The 20,768-nt window shown below is 38.0% G+C and overlaps 1 protein-coding gene across 4 annotated transcripts in view; it reads left to right on the top strand.

The window, feature by feature from the left end:
• GMDS (GDP-mannose 4,6-dehydratase) overlaps window positions 1-20,768 on the top strand; it is a 421,100-nt gene that overhangs the window by 220,447 nt on the left and 179,885 nt on the right. The window lies entirely within an intron of this gene.

Genomic DNA, 20,768 nt, shown 5'->3' with positions numbered 1-20,768 from the left:
AATTTAAACTAAACTAAATTTGTTTAGTTTTAAACAAACTAGTCTAGGAATGTATGATATGCTAAAATAAGACAGCCTTAAATACTACTGCAGGTTTATTTCTTTAGAATTTTATATGAAATTTACGTAGGCAAATGATGTTAATTCTGGCTATTGCACTTGAGGAAAAGAGACTGGCTATTGTGCTGTGTGCATTATTTTTATTATAGTTTAAAGGATTTTGGTAACTCCCCCGACCAGTGAAGAAATGTAATTTTGCAAAAATGCCTAGTATGATGATCTCTGATTTTTTTCCATGTAATCTCAATTATATGGACATCTAGTATATTGCTTCAAAAGTGCTGGGGCTGTTGACACTTAGGAACAGCTGACTCATTCTAGTTGTTAACTTCAGTGTCGTCTTTGAGAAGCTGACCCGTGCAACTGTGTACACTGTGGGAATCAATGTCTTTAAAAATATTTGCAGATAGTCTGCACTTTTTCAGGGAGGGAAAAGCACTGAAGACAGGTTTTCAAAAGTGCTCATCATCCAATTATGTCCCCAGATGTTTTAAAGATCTCCCTGTCACTCAACAAGCTCTCAGTACAGGCTACCTACTACTGAGTGGTTTCTGAAGTATGAATCTGTGTGGGAAGCAATTACTGATTGTGCAAACATTTTAGATCATGAAATAGATTGTTTATTTTATGCGTTGCCCATTCTCTTGGGACCCAGACCAAGATCAGAGCCCAAATTCTGCAGGAACTCCTCAAGGAGATCATGGCAAGTTCTTTCTTGAAGGAGTTTACACTTTCACGCAGCCAGACTGAGCAGCTTGAACAGTATGAGACATTTAAATAGACATGAGAAATAGGAGGGACTGGAAAGAGAATAGGGTAAGAAAATACTACATGAAAAAGTAGAATATAGCAGATATGTGGAATAGGACTGATGTGTATAGACTGAGGGAGGAGTGGGAGGGGACCTCTGGAAACAGCTATTTGTCATGGCAAAAAAATGCAAGAGCTGGTTAAAAAAAAAAAAAAAAGAAAGAAAAAAAAAAGAACTTGGACAGTGATGACGACATTGTGGTCCCAAGGTCCCTCTTTCAGCTGCTTGTCATGGATCTTGCCAGCTCGGTTTTTGGCTTTCTCTCAGCAGTTTTTCTTCCTCATTTTCACATGGCCGAAGGAAATGAGAAGGCTGCTTCACCTCTGGTGATTCTGAAATGGGATCTCCAATGAATTTTTCTCAGTAGAAGATGTGTTGTATAATGTTTCTTTAAATTCTAGTCATGTTTCAATCCAGAAAAAACAAAGCAGCAACAAGCCATAGTTGGGTATTATTTGCTTTTTAATTAAAGATAGGTAGTTGCATACTGCAAAACATTATTCTGAAAAAAGCAGCTTGAAGACAGGATAAAATAATGTACAACTACAGTCTCAATTTTAAAATATAGGCTCAAGAATAAGATTCTTTACTGTTTCTCTGAAAACTCTGTTCAGAGCAAAGGTGTGGCTATATATTTTATTTAAGAATTACGAGCTCGTGGCTTTTCATGACTTGCCACAGACCTGGTTGCCTTTGAATGTTCTTTTGGTTTTGTTAATAAGTCATTATTCATAATGTTTTTGCCACTGAATGCCATGTAGATTCTATTGCACATTCCTTAAATTGCCTGTGACAAAAGGCACTGTCCACAAATGTATTTCAGAAACTCTAAGCTAAATATTGCTTATGTTTCTTTTCTTTTATTAAGATCTGCTTCTTAAACTGCATAAAACTTCAGACTTTGTTTCCATAAGCATACCAAAATGAAAGAGAATTTGGATTTCCTGTGGAGTTCATGTCTGTTTTCCCATTTGCCTTCTTTCTTGCAAGTTAACATTTTTTTCTAGCTGTGATATGTGACAGGAAAATGGGGGAAGTGGAAATGCAAGAATCATTGAATTTTGCGGGCAAATACCCTTTCCTAGCTTCCTTGGAGAATGTCAAAACATTGGCATTAAAACACTGCTATGCTTCTTTTTTCCTAACTCTCTACTCAGGCACACATACCCTTTTTACTTATCTATGAAATATGGTTATGTTATTCTAGAAATGTTTTGAATAGTGTCTTGGAGCCAAAAAGAAATGAGAAAAGCAATTTACAAGTCTGTACACAAAACGTATGTGATCACTTTATCTCATTTCTTATGCACTGAGCAAGGTTACTTGAAAATAATTGCTAACAGGCTAGGAAGATAACTATGACAAAGCCAATTTGCATATTTGATGGGAAACCGATTCATATACTTCTTTTTTATGCCAAATATATGTTATGCAAATAATCATTTTTTTAAATTAAACCCTGGGTTTGACTGTCACAACTAAATTTACATAGACTATTGAGGCATTCAAATCTTATATCTCGGTTAAGAAATCAAGCAGAGTTACCTTTTCTATGGGAATGTTATTTTCTGCTTTGTAGTGAATGTGCTGATATCATGGTCGAATAATTTCCAGGAATTTGGAGTGGGGGGGGAGAGAAAGGCTGAGTTACTGCTCAAGTAGTAACTCTTCGGTAAGTACTTCTTGAGTAACTTGACTAAAACTGCACTTGTATAACAGAAGTATTTTTCTCTTATTAGCTCAAATAAACTATTGACCTGATCTGAGGATGCATAGATTTTCATCTGAAATTCTAGTTTTACAACAATCTCTGGTTTTCATTTTTATTAAGACACTGACTTTGTTAACAGATAATTTTTAATGCCTCCTGAAATACCTCAACTTCATGTTGCAAAAATTTCTGTATCAAAAGTTACTGTTTCATCTGCATAGTGCCATCTGATGGAAGTATCTGATACCGATGAATCCAGGTCTTTGCTCACATTCACAGCTTATTTGTAAACTCTGTTGAAATTAGATGAAATGTTGCTTGCAGGAAAGTATGGTAGCAGTAATTTCAAAGTACCTTTCACGTTTGAGTTTTTACATTGAGCATCAATAGTTGAGCCATGAAGAGCTGTGTTGTCTTTACAGACATCCAGACACAACTACAAGTTTTGTTTTTTGTTTTGTTTTGTTGTTTGGTTTTTTTTTTTTTTTGTAGTTACAGAATTATAAAACGGTTTGGGTTAGAAGGGACCTTACAGATCATCTAATTCCAACCCCCCTGCCATGGGCAGGGCCACCTTCCACTAGACCAGGCTGCTCAAAGCTCCACCCAACATGACCTTAAGCATTTCCAGGGATGGGGCAGCCACAGCTTCTCTGGGCAGCCAGTGTCAGCACCTCACTACGCTCACAGTAAAGAGCTTCTTTCCTATATCTATTCTAAATCTAACGTGTTTCAGTTAAAGAGGGAACTAAAAGTATGTTTTTTCTGTTTAAAGCCATTCCCCCTTGTCCTGTCTCTACATGCCCTCGTAAAAAGTCCCTCTCCAGATTTCTTTTGGGCCCTGTTTAGGTAGTGGAAGCTGCTCAAGTGTCTCCCCAGAGCCTTCTCTTCTCCAGGCTGAGCATGACAGTCATTGGATGTCCGTGGAAATTGTGAAATCCCTTTCCTGAGATTGGAATGGGATGCATCTTGGAAGTGCAGATGCTGACTTTCAGTGGTCTTATGAAAGGGCAGATGAAATATGTTTAGTTACATTTTTTCAGAACATAAATATAAGAATCTATCTTCTACATTTTCTTTTCTTTTTAAAAAGAGATTAGTGCTGTAGATCTTGAATGCTTCCATTTTGGTGTGCAGATTCAGTCTGCCTATTGAAAAAAATGAGGTCCATTCAATTCAGGAAATCGAGTCTTATTTTGGTATCTGAAGTTGAGCATTTAGGAGCTGAGGTGCCTAGCATAACAGGCTGGTTTTGAAAATTAAGAAACATTTGAAAATGCACAAATGTTTGTTTCTTTACCCTACTGCTTTTAAGTAAAAGAAAATAAAAATCCAGGTAAACACTGGTTTTCTAACATGCAGTAGAACATCTTTGAAGAGGCTGATGACTTAATTCCTGGGAAAAAATGAGTTTTGCCTATTTCTGAGGGCATTTTGTGTTGGGCCTGGAAAGTGTGCGCTTGTACCTCTTTCAGGTATGGAGGTCTGTCGGACCTATTTGGCTCCGTAGGGAGCACTGGCTAGGGAAATATATCAAACTGTGAAGATATTTGTAATTTTGGGTTCTTCAAGCATAGCTCATCTAAGGTGCCCTGCCATGGGCTGGACTGTAATGCCCTCCCTCTGGTTAATGCTTCATTTGGCCGAATTATGGAAGGGAGAGCTTGGGCTGGTGCGGAGGTTATTTGTTTAGAGTTCAATGTCTTTCATTTTACTTACATTTTACCCTTGCCTACATCACTGATCAGCCTCAATAAGAAAAGGACGAAGTCAGCTGCAAAGAGTACTGGGGAATAATTTGATGGTCTTGGGGGCATAGCTTCAGGATCCAGTCCAGCAAAGTGCTGGAGTCCTCCTGCAGCTGTTCAATCTCCACAAAAATACAGTGTTTAAGAAAGCACAATAGGTTTTCTGTAAGGTCACTGTAATTTTTTAGATTCTTTCATTGTCTTTTTTTTTTTTTTCCCCTAGATAAAAAGTACCCTGATGACAACTACCAAGTTGTTGAAATCCGGGTTTGGGGTTTTCCTTGGATGGTTACTGCTTATCTTCCAGTTTCTTGTATCTGTTTGAATACAGGTTTAAATTGAACATTGCAATTCTTTGCTGGGATGCTTAGACACATTAAACTAATATGATATATGTGCTAGATAAAGGTGTAGTTAAAAGTGTGGGAGGACTTCATTTTTCCCAGGGTAACTTTTCTTATTTCTCTTTAAAATGAGTAGTAATTGTACTTATCGCTGTAACATAAAGCTTATCTCATCTCCCCCATAATTTATTTTTGTCTAGGATGTTCTAATAAATTATAGACCCTTTTTATTTTTACAACACAGATGCCCATTATGACATTTCTGGGTCTGATGACTTCAGATTGAAGACACTTCCTTAAAAATTAGTATGCTGCTCTATTTTAGCCTTAAGAATTCAGAGCATCCTTTTGACTTCTCAGAGGAGAGATGCCAAATTATTTAGTTAGTGTTTTATCACGCACTTATGTTAATTTTTCAGTGACTTCAGCAAAACTTCCACACACTTCACAGTTAAACCAGTATTTTGAAAGTTAACATTTTGTGGCGAGTTTATGGACAAATGATAAAACCTTGTAGCTTGTAAAGATAAATCTTGAGTATCTGCCAGTAGGTAAATGACTAACTTCAATTCAAGCAATTTAACAGCAATCAGTTTGAGGTCAAGTTACTCTGCACAGTGTAGTTTAATGTATCATCTTTTTTCCTTTCTCTGCAAGTGAACCACTACTGACTTCTGCTCTCGTCATTTAAGTTTTTTTAGTACATTTCCTGTAGATTGTTCCCCTCAGAAGTCAAGTAAGGTACTGCCAGGATTTGAAGGGGACTGGGAACATCAACAAATGGAAATGACACTAATGTGAACCAATGGATTATTTGCATTCCAGTGCTTAAGTTATCACTTAATAGTTATAGGCTCTGGTGGCAAGACTGGACTGTGTTATGTTAGACTCAGGAACAAATGCTAATATCTTCAATGTTTTCAAATTCCCAACCATATTTGGTCAATTGTGCTAGTGTCGACCCTTGAAGGCTGCCAAGAGTCTTGTTGGCAAAAATGCCACTTTGGTGAAGACATAACTTCTACCACAGCTTTATTTGAAGGCTGTTCTCATTTAAAGGGGTATCACCTCACTGCTTCATGACTCAGGTTTTGTCTTTTTTCTTTAATTAAATGTGTTCATCTTTTTAATAATGGGTTTAGCGTAAATTGCCCTCATGTATTACATGTTTTTCTCTACTTTGAATGATTTAATCTTTATATAATCCTTTCAGTGGGGAAGAATCTAGTCAATCTGCTCCACAAACTGTTGCAAATTGTTGTACAAATCCTTCTGACCTACATGTGTATGCTCACGTTCTTTAAAAATAGAGCAAAATTAAAAGTTTCTTTGCACTACTGAGTAGAGCAGCTCTGACTCAGACTGTTGAAGGGACAAATCCTTGTACATTTAAATATCGGATTTTCTATAGCTGACCAGCACAGCCGTCATTCTGTCCAGCATCTCTCACAGCTGCCAGTTCACTCTGCCTACCGAGAAAGGACAAGAAACTTGGAGTGGGCAGTTGTGGAATAAATGCGTCATGGGGGAAATGTCTTCCTTTTTCCCTCTTTTAGAGTTTCATTTATGCCCTGAAGCACAAAGGCTCAAAGCCAAGTTTTGTGGGGGTTTGGGTTTTTTTTAAATTACGTGTTTTTTTAAATGCAGCTAATGCTGGTCAGGCGTTATAAGGGAAATCAGCTGTTCTGTGTTAACACATTTACTGTACGTTAAAAATTCATTATAGAAAGTCTAGGTTTGAATACTGTTGATCTGATAGAGCTAAATAACCTGTCTATAAATAACCTCTCTCTTTAGGAAGTATGAGGAATTGAGGTTTATATGTACAAGCAGAACTAGAATTCCAGTATTTAAGATTTGAAAATGTAGTCCCTTATCGCAGCACTTCAGGTGGAATTAAATCCCCACACAAATGGTGTCTCAGACTCCTTGCTGCTACTGCAAAGATCTTGCATGAATGTCACAACTCTCATCATCTAAAAGATGCCATGTGCCCTTGTTGGAGCCATTTGTTGGATCAGTGTGCAAGGTATACCTTAATATTCAGAATGAGATCATAAAGGTTACTTCAAAGGGGCAAAGCAATATCAGCATAAATGCATTGAAAGAGAAAAGGTATTTTGTCATATAGAGCAAAAAGAATCTCTGGAAAGTAGAAGTCTTTCAAATTTCCTTTTTCAAGTAGCACAGATCAGTAGCTGAAATCACTGTTTGTTGGCGGGCTGGGTGTTTGCTACATTTATGATTTTTACCTACCAGTGGACCTCCGTACTTTAAAAAATAAGTAAATGTATGAAAATCTCCTTGAAAGAAAATCTAATAACTCTGAAGTTTACTGGGAAGTTGTGTAGTTAAGAGAACAGATTTGTCTGTGCACATTGTACTCTCAAACCATGCAGTCCCTTCCAAAGCAATTTTCTTTTTTGTGAAGCAGCTCTTCCCTATAACTAGGTTGCAAAGAATTCTGCCGTGCTTGAGATGTACATTTTCTGTGACATGAGCTTTTTACAATTACTATAAATTGACACTGATTTGACTTTTTTACTCTTATATTTTCTTCCATGTATTGAGCTGGAATATGCTTTGTGTAATTTTGTATGCACACACTTAAACACACATAGACATAAATACTGCAGATTCTTTTATTTTAAAAGCAAGCAGGAAAGCAAACAGGCAAAACAGAATTTGCCGATTCTGTTCAGTCTCCATTCCAACTAGAGTGCTTGCTGCACCACACTTGCTGCTGATTCGTTTTTTATAACGTGAATAATGTCTCTTGCTTTGTCCCTGCTGTGCCTGAGATGAAAGCAGATGCTTTTGATCATATGGTGTAATCTGAATCCTCAAATTTCAGTTTGACCTGACAGGATTTCTCATGAAGATAGTCTCTCTTTTACCCAAAGCTGTTGAAGAAGGACAAGAAATAATGCTAACAACTCAGAAGTGTTGCATATGGGCTTCTGTTAGCTTCTTAAGTTTGTCAGTGATTTCTGGGTTTTGACTTCAGACAGTCATTGTTCTAGCTAGGATGCTTCACCTAAGTTATACCCTAAACCATGGCTGTGTGCTGAAGTGCTGAATGCTGAGCAACACTCAAAACCCATGGAAGTTTCTACAGTGACTTTTGCAATCTTCTCTGCAAGCTTTCTGCAACACCCATTTGAGCACCAAATTACTGCACACAGCATTTCCTTTCATCAATGACTTCTTGTAAGCAGGGTGTCCTGAGGACTGACAGCTGCATTCAGCAAGACATCTCCTCACAAATGAGGTGCAGACTCTGCCCTAGCTGGGCCAATAAAGGCAGGAAATAAACTCCTGTGCAGGCACTCTACAGTTTATTACTGTAGTTTAGCAGCCTGACAGGTTTCTGCACAGCACTGAGGTAGCAAAGCTAATGTTTTCTGTGGCTGACTGTCCTGAACATTTGCAAGAAGGTAGCAGGGCAACCATATCTGATGGGAAAGAGAAGGGAACATGGCTCTATGACGCACCCAGCTAAGAAGCTGGCTGACCCATTCAAATGTAGGCCGGCGGGCTAAGCAGAGACCTTGTTTGGTCTAAATGCCATCTGCGCTGAGCAGTGACTAATATTTTGCTCTTTCAATTTGCTGAATTGCTGTCAATCACAGCAATGTGGGAGAATTGCTTCTCACACAGTGCTAAGGATTTTGCGGTTCTCAGGATTCATTCATAGTGGCATGAATTTGACCAGATACTTTTCTTAACATCATTTAAAATGCTCTCCATGTATCTTTTGTGTCTCCTTACCCTGATCTTCAAGGGACATGCTTTCTATATGCACATAATATCTTGGTATGACAAATACCCAGTGAACACACCAGTCCGGTAATTTGAGACAGTCAGCAGCATGGCAAGGAGTTCAGTAGCCATTAGATAAAGGCATTGCACTTCAGGAATGCATGGAGTAAAAAATATCCAGAGAGTTACTGAAAGATGAAGACTTAATTTGATCAGAGTAATGGAGCTGGGAAGGAACAAACAGATACAGATGTATGAGATGCTGTAAAGATTCAGGACTGGCCATTTTTTAAAATGTGCTCAAGGGGAAATGGGATAAAGGAGATAGAGGATTGGGAAAAGGAAGAAGTTTACTTAAAAAAAATCCTGCTGAAGGAAAGAAATAGCATGATATAAGTGATGAAAATTTTGTTGCATTCAAATGAGGATAACTAGTTTTGATACAACGGGAAAAGGCTGTAGATGTGTCTGACCTGTGAGCAGTTTGTTCTTTTCTCCACTCCAAATGCAGAAGATACAGGCAGTTGGAGCCTTGAGGAATATGTCACTGACTACATCAAGTCATTATCCTTAGAGAACTATTGGCAAGATTAGACACCTTAATTGCAGGGAGGAGACCTTAATCTGTTCATGTATTAATTGGGAAATGTGACCCTGTAATTTCATTTCAGCTCAGTGAAGAAGATTAAGACTCTAACAAACTTACGGCACAGTTTTGTAGATTTCTAATTGTTTTCTGTTGCCAGCTGTAAATCCCACATCCAGAGCTGTCATCACTGAAAACCTGCCCCCTGTAACTTGCCTAAAAGGCTTCCGCTGCAGTCTTGTATCGTGACAGGTTTTAATCCATGCACTAAATCTTAGTTCCGAGGATAAGCCTGGGTTACTGAGTCCTGAAATTGCTAATAAATCACCATGGATGCAATCACATACCTGTAAAGTAGAAGTGGCAAAATCTAAAGTGTAAATTAAGAATGGAGTGATGATTATCTATGTAAAATATCATCCCTTCAACCTGGCATGGCCGTCTACCATTCTCCAAATCCTGGGGTTTTCAGCTTACTCTTCTATGCATGCTTGCTATCTTCTGCTTTTAAACTATAAGCATCTCAAAACCAAGGTTCAGAGGTTAGCTTTGCTTACCTCAGAAATACATTTTTATATACATTTGCTAACGTTGTGGCTCTGTGTCAGAAAACAGGAAAGCCTGAAAGATTTCTGCCCTAGTGCTTAGTGTTCGAATAATATTTTGACTGTTACTGAATAGGCACCATTGTACCATTAGTCCTTTCCTCCACAGATTAGAAAAGGATTGCAAAAGAAAGCTGCTTGTTTTCCTTGATTACTAGGAGATCAGATGTTGGGGAAATGCAGTCATGATGATTCAAGAGAAGGTATTTAAAAATATGACTAAATTTTGTGATTCTCACTGGAAATTGTTATCCTGATGAAATTGCCTATGAGGAATATGAGGTTACCCATGATATTATGATTAGTTATATTCACTGTGGATTCTTTGCTGTGTTTAAATAAATAAATAAATGAAAAGTGAAGCAGACCTTCAGAATGGGATAAAAAAAAAAAAAAACTCACGATTTATTTAACCTAAAAAGAGTAAGTGTTGATTTATTTGCCTTTTGGGGTTTTTGAGCTTTCAGGGAATACTCAAGTTTTGCTTTTAAATTTTCCCTTGGAACTAGAGAAGCTTTAATTTTTTTTTGTTTTATTTTTATTTCTTTTAAAAAGAAAGCTGGGAGGCCTCTGCATTCTCATGACTGTGTGAGGAAGAGCTCTAAGGAAAGCACCAAAGATCCTGAGACTGGCAACACATAAAATCTGTGTTCTGCCACTTGTGGTTTCTAGTCAAACAGTTGAACTGATAACCCATCAGTTTTAAAAGTGCGACTTCAGGAAACACTCTATTACCTCTTCTGTTTCCTACTTAGCCATTCTTCTGCTAATGCAAACTAATGCAATTTCCCCCCCCTACCCAAACCTGGCTTGTCTAGAAATACTTTTCCCTCAGAGTATAAAAGTTTTTCTAAGTTAGAACAACAGAATAAGTAATACCTGGATATCCAAAATTTGATTGATGAGTTATTACATTAATGCAGTAAAATGATACCCAGCACAGTGTTCAGATAGTTCTACTTTGTAACTTCTGAAAAGCTCAGCAGCATGGCATAAATGCATGGGAAGAAAAGCAAAAGTTGACAAAGATGAAGTGATACCAGAAGAAAAAGAAAAAAAAGAAAAGACAAGGTGCCGGAAGACTGATGAAATGCCAGGTAGTTAAGGACTGCAGTGAGCACTGGGGGAAGAACACCAAGTGTATTATTTGAAGTTTGTTATAATATTATATAAATATTTGAATGTGTCCCTTTTTCTTTCCCAAGTAACTGGGAAGTGCTTATAAAGTACTTTTGGAAAATACACTCTTATGCTACAGCTATTCATAAAGACATTGCTGTCACTCAGCCTCCACACCTGAACATAATTTCTAACTTCTACTTTCCACATTTTAAAACAATCTCAATACGCAAAATCAGGCTTGTAAATAGAAATCTTTTCTGATAGACAGAGCATTTTATTACATTTTTCGACTTGTGTTGTCCCCAGTAGAAACTTGATTTCTGTACTACTGAAGAAGATTTCAACCCTTTTGCATGGTGTGCTAGATTAAGGTTTTTCATTGAAAATCTGATGTTGTGTCAAAAGCACAAGTTAAATCTCACGGATGATGTCACTGTGCAATTAAAGGCAGAGGTTAACACTCTTCTATGCAGGTACTTTCCCCTCAAGCTATCTGGAATAACAGAGTTGCTATAATACAGCTGTGGCTTCTGAGGAATGCTAAAGCACAGTCAATGATTCGTTGCATTTTAAAAAGGAATGTGTGTGACAGAGGTTTAATTGCTCCTGCTAAATGTCTTACAGTGTGGGGGAGCCTTTGCTTGGATGGCTTGGAATGACTCCTTTTGAATGTGGGTCTGACATCTGCTTTTTTTACCCTCTCCTCCCCTCCTGAAATAGTACAGTCACATCCAACTGTGGCAGCACATTGTGTTTTCTCAGTGTCACCCGTTCATTCCATTGATTAATTTTTGTTCTTCACCAGGCATAGCTATGTCATGTGCTTACAGCTAAAGGTACAACCTTAGGGTAATGGTGGCTTGAAGCTGTATCTTCCTCCTCTTCTCTTTGACCTTTGTTTTATCTCCTAGTGTTTCTGCAAAGTAATCATTTAATTGCTCCCTCCCTGAGTTCCCTCTTTCACCTCTCCAACGGAGTCTCTGCTAATTGTCACCAGGCTTTTTAACCTGATGCTGCCAGATTATTTTTAATTCCTACACTTGTTGTACACTGTCACTGCATATGAATAGGAACGCCCAGACTAGATTTATCCCAGGCAATCTTTGCTTCAGCATTAGTCCATAATTCACTGGGATGCCTAGGCTTGATACAGCGGGGGAGTTGTTAAACTGTGTGCAACTAGAAATACAAGAAGGGACTCAGGACAAAGGGATAGGCTTACTTTTTAAATGGGGTGCAAAGATGAAAATGCAGGATAGTCACCAATTGCTGCAATTTCAGGGATTTACAGTAGGCCGGGGACTAAGCTTTAGAAGCTGGTCTGAGGTCTAAAGCATGGATCTTCCTCAGATCCTGGGTGAATGCAAAGTGATAATCTTTGGTTTCACAGACTGGTTGAGGTTGGAAGATCTGGAGGTCATCTTGTCCAAATGTCCTAAAAATGTCCCTGTTTTATTTAAAGAATAAATATTACAAAGAGTAATCCCAGCTAACTGGAAAAGCACCCCAGCTTCCATAAGGTTTCATCCATTCCAGTTGTAAGCTAGAAAAATCATGCAACCAGCAGATTTTACCTCCAGTATCTCTCCTAGTTAACAGTCATACAGCCCTCTGAATTTTTGCTGTCTCAATGACTTGGCTGCAGAGTGTCCTTGAACAGCACTTGCTCTGTTGCAAGGGAACACAGTGCCTCCCTCTACCCATTTCCAGTGATGAACAACTTGCAAGAGAGAAATGCGAACTGCAAACATGTAAACAGCTGTTGGGGGAAGGGGAGGAAGCTTCAAGTAACAGGATCGGCTGCCAAATTCATCGCTGCCATGTGTGCTGTGTAATGCTTGTCATCTCAAGTGAGTCATTAAGAGGTTCCCCCCCAACGGTACTTTGAAGTGCTGTGACAGCTTGAGAGCATCTATAAATTGCCACAAACAGCCCTCATACTGCGTTAGCTAATTGCTTGCTCTTTGACTTATTAGGAGTCACTGAGTTAAATAATTTGTCACATGTGTGGCTCATAATAAATAATGTGACTAGCCAGTTTGTAAGCTGTTTTGGTGATATATAGTGCTCCTTTTGAATGTTGTCACAAGCAGCTAACAAATATGACCCCACAATTGTCAGATCTTTGTGAAAATAATAAGGCCTGACAGGGCAGCAGGTTAAAAAAAAAAGACAAAAAACCCCACCTCCTGAGGTATAATGAAAATTGCAGTAATTTCTTCATTTTTCAATAAAACATGATTGTAATTTTCTTCTTTACTAGCTAATTAAAAGTGGGGGTAATTTTGTAGCAGAATATCTTTTACTTCAATTTATGTAGGAATAGTTGTGAAAGAAAAAAAGAGGCAACTCTTCCCTCCTTACTGAAAATATCCTTCATCCTTTGATGAAGTCTGGAGTATCCTCTTAGCAAACTATAAGTAGCTTCAGAAATATGGTTGGAGTGGGTTAATAAATCTGATTTCTTTCTCTACAGCTTATCTGGATATGTAGGGCATATTTTTCTGAGCCTCGCTCTCAGTTCTGGTTGTGAGTTTCCGGTGGCACATTTCCATAAGCATGCTTGTCAGGAGCTGGGCTACTTAATTTGCAAGCATAAATATGGTACTGTTGTAAGTAGTTGAGCACATGTAATACTAGAGATGCCTTTAGAAAGAATGTGGTAGAACGGTGACGTATATATATACTAATACGTTCTTGGCATCCTCAGTTAAATAGGAGTCTTGTCTGATTTTTACGTGGGAGGAGAGTCCCCAGCGTTTTGCCAAAGAAGCAAATGTGGTTTCTCTCACAGCTAAAGGGTGATTTCTTCCCAAGAGACAGGACTTGTCTTGCACATTTGACTCCTGTTTTAGACTGGATCACTGGGCTAGAAAATCTTCATTTTCCCACAATTGTGCTAAACAAAGAGTGATGAGTGGTGTTTAATAAATCTTACCAGTCCCTTACAAGCCTGTTCCTGCAGTGACCCCTGGTATTGCATTCCTCTTATTTGAACTTTGAGGTGCTCATGCTGTTAAACTGGTTCCCAACTTGGCAATCACTTTGGTTTCAGTCATGTTAATTCAGCAGAGCCCACTGCAGTTGCTTTACATGAGGGAAGACACACATTCAGCTGTCTCTACTAAACATCCCAGTGGTCCCCATGGCTCTTTCTAAATGTGTTGTACTTTTCCCCAAAGCCAACCAACAAAAGACTTTCAAGCTAGGGGCTTCCCTACAGTTCTTTATTCTCTTGCATCTCTCACCACATAGGTGTGTTCTGGCTGATTTGACAAGGAGAAATTGCTCTGATGTGTTGTTTCATCAAAAGGGAAAGCTGTTGATGGATTGGTCATACCAGTTTTGACAAGGATAAGTGTTATGGTCAATATACAAAAGAGGCCAATGCCCACCAGCCTCAGCCTTAATTAATGCACTGATGTTTGTGCTACTTGCTGCAGGACGCAGAGAGAGGTTCAAGCCTCTGATCACAATGGAATGCCACAGAGACTTGTGCCGCTGTCTTTGGCATTCCCAGGGAAGCTGCTGAGCCCTCGCTATTTCACTTCACCTTTTGTCTGTTTCCCCTGGAAAACTGGAAAAGGTGTTTTGTTTGTTTTGATGCACAAGAGCTTGCAGAATTTATCTGAAAATCTTCTGTGGGATCCTTTCTGCTAGCCCAGGATTTTATCTAATTTTAGAGGGCTTTGGAAGCTTAGTGGTGTTTTCAGATAAGGATCCAGGCAGCCCTGACAACAACTAATGCGTACTTACTTTCCAGTGACTGCCTTAGCAGTGTTTTTACCTTTAGCCTTACACTGTTTGAGTGAGAAATGCATGACTTTTTAAAGATACTCTTCTTGAACCAAGAAACTGACACTCCATTTCTGATTTTGAATTGAGGAGAATGATGAAAATAGCTTTCTCCTCATTGTTAAAGGACTCATTATATAGGAGTGAAATGCTGGGACCCGTGAAGTCAGTGAGGTCAAAATTTCTTCCCATGTGGCCTTGATTTATTTAAGGCTTTTCTTTTATTTTATCTTCTTTTTAGTTTGGCAAATAGCCAACTTTTAGGCATTCCAAACTTGTTTATGTTTATGAAAGAATTTTCCATAATTTCATTAGCTGAACAAGTACACAAATACAATCATGGTGAATTTTCTAGCTGGCTCACCTTTGCAAAGCAGTATGTCTAAATCCTTGTAATTTGACTGAAATCTGGTGCATCCTTCTCTCATAGACTTGTGTGAAATCTATGGTAACATCTGGTTCTAAGTGAGAGAGGTATTTTTAACCAAACCTTGGCATTTCCAGCTTTTTTCATTTTTCTCATTAGTTCAGAGAGTGTGTGATTTTTTTCCTTTTCTTAAAAACTCAGCACAGGAATCAAATGATTCCATGAAAATCCCAGTTGCAGTTTAGAAGAAAAAAAAAGAAGAGAGAGGATTATGGCACTCAGGGTTATAGGGTGAAGCCTGGAAGCACAAAAACAAGAAGAAAAGCAAAAAAACCCCAAACCGAATGTACACTATTTTTTTTTTCTAATGAGCATGGTGGGGTAGGGAAGCTTAAAGCAGTGGTTTTTGAATGCTTTCTCTTACAAATATTAAACTTCCCTTTAGGCTTTCCCTCAGAATATTGTCTTAACAGTTTATTCACTAACTTCCAAACTTCTAGAAACTTTTAGTTTATTAGAAAATGACTGATGTTTATCAGTTACTGCAAGTCTGCTGCTTTCTATGTAGCCCCTATTTTTCTCCCTTCTCAATTTAATATATCTGCATGCTTACATATTATCACTGGGATAACAGGCAATAAAAATGCCAGAAAGTCTAAAGGAGTGAAACAGAGAAGTCTCAAACAGCTCCCAGCTGCTATAGGTTTGACTGGTTCGTGTGTTAGAGTTTTTTAGTTTCGTGGGGGTTTTTTAATTCCCATTAAGACTGCACTTTTACCTCACTACAGTTTAGATGGCTGCAGTAATTAAATGCCTGTTCAAATTACCTCTCTAGTGTGAAGAGTGATTTCTCTGTTTAAACCTCAGGATTCTGCTTAATCCAGTGTAGCTGAATGCAGATGAAGATAGGAGGCATTTGCCCAAGGTGGAGAAGAGGAGTATACCTATTCATCTAGAGATCTCTATTTGCTATAATGTTTTCGGTCATATTTGTTAGCTTAGCAGGACTATGTTAGTCCTTTCCTGCCCTCTCTGACCTGGAAAACAATACCAAGTGCTTTTGTGGGGAATTTAGCATGGGGCTGATCTCAGTGTCCTTTTAAGCTGTGCCTCCTTGTGTTCCCTTTATAATTAAATCTCCGTAGTTTGATAGGTAGAGATGTTTTCATGCTGTTCAATTAATTAATAATAAATAATACAGTTCTGAACTATGTATTTATAACTAAATTTTTTGCATTTACACAAGGCTTATAAATTGACAATGACTGTCACATACCCTGCCTTAAGTAGTTTTGTTCTCTGCAAAGAAACATTGCTGCTTGACCAGAATGGTAAAGCTGGTTTATTCTAGATTGCATGCTTTAACCAAGACATTGGATGAACTTTGAAGTTATTCTGATTTGAGAAAGGTGCTGGACCTGATGACCTCAAGAGATACCTTCTAATCCAGCCTGTGCTTCTGTGCCCCAAAATCTTGATTTCAGACTTGGATCTGCAACATCTTTACTTTGCATCTAGTTGCTGATGTTCAGTGCAGTTCTAAGGGCATCGTGAAAGCCAAGAATAGGTCAGGACTATGTGATCTGCAGTTCCTTTCTGTTTGACTCCCTTCCTGCCCAGCACATTGTGGAAGTGATGGAAGGAAGCTTGTTGTTTCCAAAATTTGGAACATGAAGTAATTCTGCTGTTTGCGATTTTGTGGCTTTGATTTCACGATTTTTATTCTTACATTCATTTTTATGGACGTGATAAGGACCATTATACTCAGTTGTGTACCCACTACTACAAATGCATATATGCTTGACATGTGTGCTAAGTGTATGCCACTGCCATTTGGCGTGGGTTGTCTTAAAACTGAGAACAGTTCTTCAGTTTCTCCAAGAAAGGGGGCAGGATGACCAGTCAGAAATCTGTGCCACTGCACACAGGAGTCAGTCTAGGAATTTACAGTAATGCTTTAGCAAACCTGTTCTTTTTGAACATGTGCACTCATACATGCTGTCCTCTCTGAGTTTTTAACGTGCCTTCTGGAAAACACTAGACAAAGCAAGATGTATACTGCTTCTGTGAGAGGCACTTAGTGTGTTCAGCAGCATCAGCAGGTATATCCAAAAATAATTAAAAAACAAACTTGAAGACTTTTGTTGCATGTGAATTGTCCTGACCTTTTCCTATTCTGCTAGCTGGTGAATGAGCTGAGAGCACCTCCCTGGAGATTGATCTTTATCCTGTGTAGGGCTTGCCCTGCTTTCCATTCAGGTATATGGAGCTTTCTGCCCTTACTAAATGGGAGCAAGCTCAAGTCATGCAGTGGGTAGAGGCTTCAAAAAAGTCAGTGCTGGGTGAGCTGTCCTCCTTAAAAGAGACAGGGAATGTCACCAATGCAAACCAGATTCCAGCATATAGCACGAGTTAAACAGGCTGATAATTAAGTCCACTGAAGTATATCCTTTCAGTCTTGCATAAGAACTATTGATTTAACCTTAAGAACATCATTAGCTGCTGATTTTATCTGAAGCTACAAATAATAAAACCACCTAAAATATATTTCAAGGATGTGTTTCTTAGCAGTGGTTTAGTTCCAGCATGGCAAGCATACTAGTTTACCAGAGTTGTAAATTTAATTGAGCACAATAACATCCCAAATGATATAATTAGCAAATACTTTATTATTCAGATGCTTCTGATTATAAACCTATGCACTTTCTAAGAAGCAGAGTTAATTGAATTTAATTTGATTACTTCAAATAATTGAAATTATAGAATTAGCATAATTTGTGTGAATTCAGCAGACAACCATGAAGCTATTCCCGTGGCCATTTATGACTGTAAAGATGTTGATTCCAGCCTCCATGGCATACTGCACAGTGAGTTTATATACAGGAAAACAGATCTTTTTCAAAAGAGCCTTATGAAAGGTAAATGTACAACTTACTTTAAAATGTAGGAGGATGCAAGTAGAGCATCTCCATTGCCTATGCATAAAAAAAAAAAAAAAAAGGAAAGCAATAGATGGGATTCATTGTGCAATATTTATTAAATAAAAATGTCAGTGTCAAATATGACATTTTTAAACTGGACCTTTGTTAAGGAAAAGACAGTCTGTCCCAGCCTTTCTTAAAATACTCCTTTGATGACATACCCTAACAAGGTTTCATATTATCCTCTTATCTCAGTGGATCTGGCCTTTTTATTAATTTTTTTATATATTTTTGTATAAGGAAAGCTTACAAAATAGTTCTTCATTTGTTTGTGTGCATTTGTGAGTACGTGTATAAATTCTCTCTGTGTATACACATACGAAGAATATTTTTATGTGTAGCTATGTAAATATACACATATTATCTATATATATGTACATATATATAAATAAAAAAATTTTTAGCACTTCAGCCTGATACATTTTATTGAAGTCTAAATCATGCAAACATCATCACACATGCCTTCTATTGAGCTTGCTGCAGAATAGCAATGAAACATAGCTGTCTCTGCAAACAGCCATAATTATGAGCCATGCGGATAAATAGTGAGCTGTCTCTAAATTGTCTCCAGTAATTCTTCTGAGTGACATACTGTTAGCATCTTTTACCAAAGTATGTAATGTAATTTATAACATGGCCTTAATGTGACATGGCTAAGGCTTTTTTAAACTCTATGTTTCAGTACCCTTAAGTAGCCCAATACAGTAAAATCTTTGTTCCTTACAGAACGCATGCATGTGTACAGTATATATTTATCTGGTCTGGAATAAACATTAATCTTTAATTACTGGATAAACATATTAAACAGGTGTAGAATACCTGAACTTTCAACTGTGCAATGTTTATCTACTAGCGCAGTGGATACTTTGGCTCTGCAGTTTGGAAGGTTTCACCTTGCTGTGCCCAGGGTTGAGTGAAGAATGGAAGGTTGGGAGGGCAGGCACACAAATGCCCCAAATCCCACATAAATCAGAAATTTCCAGCTATTAATTATGCACCATCATAACATCCCGTTAGCGCAGTTGGCGAGCCAGGGCTGGAGCATGGGGTAGTTTATAGCGGAAAAATGGCTTTTCAATGGATAGCACACCCTCGGACTCCTTCTCCTCCTAGGCTCTATGTGCTAGGCTTGTGGTGTGAGGAGATATAAAGCAGCATTTTTCTAGCTGCCTGGTGGAACAATGAGGGCTCTGTTAGCAGAAGCCTAAATTTCTGTAGTCCCTGCCTCACAAGGTTGGAATGACTGCTTAAACCCAGGTTCAAAGCCCTTGGCCTCCAAGTGCTTTAATTTAGCACTATTTTTGCTGCTCTAGCCTCTGTTTTTTCTGCTTAAACCGTCTAAGGTCTCCTTGTTTTTCAGGGAACTAAGCAGCTCCCTTTTATAATTAGATTAAAGATAATCAAATGAAGACTTGGATATTTTTTAATGTCATTTAATCTTTTTTGGTTTTATTTTCTTTCTTTTCACCATTTGCAAAATTTCTTTTTACCACCGTTGCCTAACTGCCTGTAAATTTGCACCTCTTTTTTTGCTTCACTGTATTTCAAGCTTCTAGCTTTCTTGCTTAAAAAAAAATACATAATTTGACAGGTATTTTTCAGCATTTTTGTTTGATGTCATAAAATAAAACTTTATCAGGTGTTTTTAGGTATGATTCGCACTTTCATTCTTTCATTGTCAGTGTTCCAAAGGCTGACTGGTGCGAAAATAAAAGAGAATGCAAAAGAATCATGCAAAAAGTGCAAAAGGGATACAAATGTAGTGGAAAAACACACAAATATAGAGTAAGGGGGTAAGCAGCTGTGCAGAACTGCAGCTAAAAGAGGGCTGTGCATCAATAAACGTAACAAGTGCTGGCACAATTTGCTTTTAGCTTTAAAACACAAAAACACAATCCCAAACATAGGCATTATTCAGATAATAATCACCCAAAAGTTTGTTAAAACCAGTGCTAGTATTAAAGCTGTGAAAAAGTATGTAGCAGCTGATCTCGAGTTTCTAAAAGATAATTTTTTCAAACTTAACTTTCCTATTCTTCCATAATGCACAATTAGTACAAGCATATTTGAAATAGGAGCAAACAAACACTTTTCTGGTATCAAAGAGTCAAATCAAAATTGTGTTAGAAACTGCAGAAATTGTACATGAACAATCCTGTTTCAAAATAGGGAGAGGGAGGGTAGAAGAAAGATCATCTGAATGTGCAGTGTATAGAATATCACTGTGATCTTTATCTAGTCAAAAAACATCACGCTGGAAATGACAAGAGATTCACTACCTGGGTCTTGACAGGAATTTCTTTTACAGGCAATAGAGTAGAGGCCAAGGTGGAGATCACATTTCCAATTTGTTAGGTTAGTGCGTGTCCAAGGAGTACCAGCTGACAAGTCTTTCTCATTTTAAAAGTGGTGCTAAAAGTCCTAAGGTTTGCTCTTTTTTCATAGTGTAATCATCACCAGTTTTTATTCTGTCTCTTGACTTTCCCTCATTTGGGTAAATTTTGTATGATTATGATTGTGTAATGTGCTGTGATGTTTTGTTGGATTAGATTTTTTTTTTTCTCTTTCATTAGTCTTGTGTATTGTGAAAGGATTAAAATCATAGAATTGTAGAATATCTCAAGTTGGTAGGGACCCATAAGCATCAATGTGTTCAACACCTGCGAGCTTTTAGAAGCAGACACCTTTGTACCTGAGATGCTGTGAAAAAAAAAGATACTGAAGTGTTTGTGTGTCTGTAACTCTGTGCTCAAGAACAGGCCCCATAACTTCAGTGGGACTATGGGTGAAAATGCCTGATAGAGATTTGCTGGGCCTGATCCTGAAAGTCTGTATGATTTGTTCTGAGTATACCACAGAATACTGAGTTTATTGTT

The sequence above is a fragment of the Lathamus discolor genome, chromosome 2 (genome assembly GCF_037157495.1).
Source record: "Lathamus discolor isolate bLatDis1 chromosome 2, bLatDis1.hap1, whole genome shotgun sequence".
In the NCBI taxonomy this organism is placed as follows: domain Eukaryota; kingdom Metazoa; phylum Chordata; class Aves; order Psittaciformes; family Psittacidae; genus Lathamus; species Lathamus discolor.
The sequence above is the reverse complement of the archived record's forward strand: the minus strand, read 5'-3'. Positions and strand labels throughout refer to the sequence as shown.